The sequence below is a fragment of the Hyperolius riggenbachi genome, chromosome 1 (assembly GCF_040937935.1).
Source record: "Hyperolius riggenbachi isolate aHypRig1 chromosome 1, aHypRig1.pri, whole genome shotgun sequence".
NCBI lineage: Eukaryota > Metazoa > Chordata > Amphibia > Anura > Hyperoliidae > Hyperolius > Hyperolius riggenbachi.
In genome coordinates, this window is record NC_090646.1 from 491,890,258 (window position 1) to 491,895,590 (window position 5,333).

The 5,333-nt window shown below is 43.6% G+C and overlaps 1 protein-coding gene across 1 annotated transcript in view; it reads right to left on the reverse strand.

Annotated features, from left to right (window-relative positions):
• Window positions 1-4,552, reverse strand: part of HIC2 (HIC ZBTB transcriptional repressor 2) — a 67,304-nt gene extending 62,752 nt beyond the window's left edge. Inside the window, exon 1 of the mRNA XM_068271565.1 lies at window positions 4,474-4,552. The gene's annotated coding sequence lies outside the window, so the exon portion shown is untranslated. The remainder of the gene's footprint in view (window positions 1-4,473) is intronic.
• Between the last annotated feature and the right edge of the window lie 781 nt (window positions 4,553-5,333).

Genomic DNA, 5,333 nt, shown 5'->3' on the forward strand with positions numbered 1-5,333 from the left:
TGCCAGAGTCCCACGCAGAGCAGTGAATGAGAAGATTACCCAGACTGGCGGTTTGTTGGGACCAGTTCCAGCAACAGTCACACCTCACTCTTACTGAAGAACAGGTAGGGCAACCATGAGGCCTTTTATCTGTGTGGTGTCTGCATTTATCTTGGCGTTGAATCAAACCCTAGGCTTCATTGTGTTATGAGTTATTACTGAACAGAGGCTTTTCAGGAATCGCTTACGATAACCGTTAACCCATTGTGAAGTCAGGAAAGAAGGAAATAAATGAAAATAAAAAGTGTAAGAATGGAAATATCAGACAATGCCATGGGACAGGAAAAGTACACGGGCAAAATGACTCACACATACAAGAGACATGCCACTTGCAGCCAAATAAGACACATGTTATGAAGATTAGCGGGATATGTTCTGCCGGAGAGAACAATATATTGCTGAGACTATAAAGCAACCCTGATTAGGGTGTGATGGATTTAAAATAAGATCCATGTAATGGCTGCATAGTTATGATAGAAAATAGGTTGTACAAAATGGTTCACATTTTTCATTAGAGCACGCATATTAGTAGGGGAGCACAAAATGATTTATTTAAACTGGTTATACCGAGTATAACGAATCTGTGGTCAAAGTCCCAGATAGTTAGGAATGAAAAACATGTTGTGATTTCTGCTCATTGCTTCAAAAACAGCATTTAAAACATGAGAGAGAAATAGAAGGGAAAAAAAAAAAAAAAACCCACACACCAACACACACACACACACCAACACACACTTGTGTATGCCCAGCTGTACAGTGAATAGGGTACCACAGCCAACACTATCAGGGGAAAAGTGGAATTGGAGCTCTGTTTATATGGTTTTGTGACATTACATTCTGTATTTTACAATGCTGCGTATTTTATAAATACATAGTCAATAGTCAGCATTATACAATGTAGTAAAGAGGGTATAATGGCCTTGCTCATTAGAACCTACAATGTGACAGAAACATGAAAGAGGACTACCCCCACAGCACTGCCAGAGCGGCTGAAAATTCATGTCAAGAAAAGGGAATCTATGCAATGTGTATTCTCTACAGTAATAAACACACTGTCTCTTGTAAAGCACACATTATATTCAACAAAACATGACTAAATTAGTGACAGCAGAGTAACCCTACATGTGGACAGCACTTAAAAGACCCTTGTTATTACACAACCCACAGCACAGGCGTGCTGCATTCTAAAAGAGATGACATTCGCTCATTTCCTAGACCCTATAAGCTTCCAGTGGCGAAACAGTCAGCAAAAGGGGGATGTTTGCTGAGGATCATGTGACCACATGTCAGATGCAGCAAGGGACTTACCTCTGCATAATAAAAGGGCAGTTTGGGCTGACCCACTGGGGTCAAACTGATTTAAATAATTAAACCTGGAGCTGTCAGCCACCCCCTGTAAATAATAGCCCTGAAGACATCAGGATCAGATTGCTAGTGAAAAGCTGGCCACTTATAGGGCTGCAATTTATCTCCCTTTTTCTCTTCTCCTTTGTGCTGGGAGGCATCAGAAAATGTGCCATCCAAGAGGTCTCCACAACCACTCTGCACAGCAACACTTTGCATAACAAGATAAACAATACCGAGTGACTCAGGAAAAAAAAAATAAAACACCGGACCAGCAGTTCATGGCTGCTCATTGGGGCAATGTAAACACTATAGCCTACCTATCAATATGTTCTCCGACCAACATCAGTTCTGCTCCATTTAGATTTTATTTATACATTATAACAAAGAAGGGGGGGGGGGGGGGTACAGCAATTACACAGATGGTGAAAGCCAAGCTTCCCATCCTAAACCCTATGCTACAGCTTTAAACAAAGGCACAAGCAAGAGGTGCTCCAATACCTACAGAGTAACTTATTTAGTTTACTACAGAACAGCCTGGATGCTTGCATCTGTTACTACAAACTGGTACTGATGTGGGAAACCGAAATAAGTACATTAACTACTGTAGCTAATTTATTGTCCAGTGCTGAGTAATATGTTGGCGCTTTATAAATATGATAAATAATAGAAAGGACTTCATGGTGACAAAGCTGGGATAGATAAATGTCTGAACTCTTCCTTGGTTGGCAAGCCCATCTCCTAATCACGGGAGTACAACTGTTTTATTAGTTATTTGATAGCGTCGCTTTAAAACATTCTTCAAACAGGGTTAAGCTTGTGCCTAGGCATAATGAAAGGCAGTGTAGTATCTGGTCTGAATGGGTTTTCAACCATTACCTTTTCCCTACTTAGTCGAAGACATAGCTTCTATACATTGGTACATGATAGGACAAGCCTATACTGAAAGCGCTTTTGAATCTATTTGTTGAAGGTACCTTGGACTTGTTCTGCCATGATACTGACAGTTGAAGGAAAACCTATTTGTGAAGAGAAAAATGCCACCCGTGCTGTAATTTCAAACAGGCTTGTGCCTTGAAGCAGAGCCAGGGGCACGAGGAGGGGAAAGAGTGACTGCTCTGTGCATGCTACATTCCAGGTGTGCTGCTAAACCAGTTACATCCACAATGATTACCCATTTAGTCCAAATTAACGCTCCCCAAGTATTTCCATCTGAAATAGCCAGCCTCCTTATCCAGCATGAGCAATGCTAGCTCTGCAACTGAAAAGTGCATAACTGGCTTTCAAAACAGTTAATATTCGTCAATGGGACAAAAAGTAGGTGTTACAAGGATTTCACTATACACAGCAAGCATTCTGCCTTGGCAGTAGAAAAATCATATATGTGGAAAGGGAGCTATGAATAGGACTGACAAAACCTGTGAAGCAAAATAAAATGGGAAAAAGTCCACCTACAAGCTCTCAGAGATCAGGAGTAAGAATTCTGTAACACATCAGCATAATTGATCAACCATCGCCAGATATCAAATTGCTTTAAACTGTAAAACACCAGTAAAGTAGCTGTAAAGGTCAATCATTATGGACTAGTCAGGCTGTACACTATGTACTTGAATGTAAAATAAAACGCTATGTGCTAAACAAAACCACCAAAAGCTACACAGGTATACTGTAAAATGCATACATCACATCTGCATGCATTCAACAGAAATGCTGAACGCCGTAGAGTACCCACACCCCCGTTAATAACTACAAAGTATATAATGAAGCAGGTATACTGCTTCTATTTACCTTAATACCATAGCAGAACAGGTTCCCATCCCTACAACACACACATGCGTGAGAAGCATAAAGATCTCATACGTAGCAAGTCAACGCTCTAAGAAATTAACCCTCTGCAAACATAACATAAGCCAGCAAATTCATGCCAGATCAGCAAGTACAGGCATAGGTTTGAGCTTGCCAAAAATCCATTGAAAGCAAAAGACAATACTATAATTGCCCTGTCATGTACAAGCTCCAGGTAGCAGGTGGCCTTATTAAAAAGACGTGGAACATAAAAATATAACGCTGACAGCAGCTCAGCAGGGAGAGAGTTAATGTTTACTGCAATCTCCTGCCAGTTGCCCTGTAGCAGTGAAGGGGTTTATACGTGTACATACTGTGAATCTACCATGGTTAGAATAATGTTTTGCTTGTCCTATCAGCATACAGCACCTCAATTCATACATACAAGAGATTAAAGACAGTAGGTGATGAGCTATAATTGTAATTAATGAAAAAAAATAAAACGGGAAATCAGTATTACAGAATAGATAGATAGATAGATAGATAGATAGATAGATAGATAGATAGATAGATAGATAGATATCACATTCAATGCCAGTGCGAGGCACCACAGCGTTGCATTAGGCTTGTTGCACAATGTTTGCAGAGTGGTTACAATTAAATAGGAATGGGTATACCCAAGCCCCCTTGAGGGACAAGCACAATCACCTAGTTTTATATGCCTCCCTCCCCCCAGGAAAAAGCCCACTTTATGCCAGTGATGCAGAGTAGGGGGGCATCTGGCAGCAGAGAACTGATTAAGATAAGATTACCTCCACGCCCACCCAGCCCACCTACCAACCCCCACCCTTACCAGGCCAGGGTTGCAGCCACAGCAGCAACTCGCACCCTGTTTCTACAGCCTCTTCTGTAGCCCCCTCACCCCTGCCAGATAACAACCCACAGCCAGCACAGCTGCTGACACCACGTACGCACATATAGAACTCTATGCATACAATGCACTGGCGTAAACTGGCTATAGGCGACCGGTCAGCGCTGCTTGCCACCCTCACAGCACCCTGGCAGCAGTATTTATGACTTCCCCCGAGTGCTCCGGGAGAACCGCAGCGCTATGCGCCTCAGCACTCACCAGCCCAACAGCGAGCCCGGCCAGCATCCCACTTCTCCATACATTATCCCCCCCTGGCTGTGCCAAGCACTGGCCAATACAGCTCTCGCAATGCAGCCGCCATCCAACTACCCGCGCTCACCCCCCGGCATCATCTCCCACGTGACCCATTCTTCCCACGCGTGACCAACCGTTACCTTACAGCATGTGAGCGGCGGCTCTGTCAGCGCAGCCCCGAGCTCCGCATCTCACAGCCACCCGGCCGCCATCTTCCAGCGTGACGTGGGGACTCACCCCTGACCTGCAATATGAACAGGAGCCAGCGAGAGAGGAGGGAGGGAGGGCACGGGGGAGAGGTGGTGACAGAGATAGGGAGGGAGGAGAGGAAGGAGGGCACGGGACGCCGCACACTCATATACACTATACAGTGCCTGAGGAGAGGAGAGGGCGGCACAAGCCACACACTGGAGAATGGCACCAGCGGAGGAGGAGGAATGGAGCTCAGCACACACACACAGCACAGGGCATACACGCTGCCTCCAGCATAACCCTTCTACAGAGAACAGGGGTGTTGTCAGTGCACGGGGGTGGCGGTACAGTACATGGTAACAGTGCTGCACACTCAGTGCCAGCTATAGGTACAGCACAGCTCTGGCCATAGCATCATTGCAATAGTTCATTAGTTCGGATCCTGAACATACAAACACACACATATATATATATATAATTTTTTCTATCTGAGCCTGTATAAATCAAAACATGTTAGTAATTGGAGAACAATTTGCTCAGCTCATCACCAACTGCACCTAAGCATATTTGGAGTTGCACAAAAATGCACAATGGATAATCACCTGATAAATTCCTTCTGGCTGGTGTATGGAGATTACATGATATTGCTTGTGGTCCCATGTACTGTCTCTAGATCAAACTATGCAAAATTGTGATAATCTAGTTAGCTCATCCTTTTTATCCCCTGAAATGTGTTACTTAATTTTTATTTATTTTTTTTGCCACAGGAGTATTCCCTTACGTTATAATAAATGATTGTTTCCTCTGA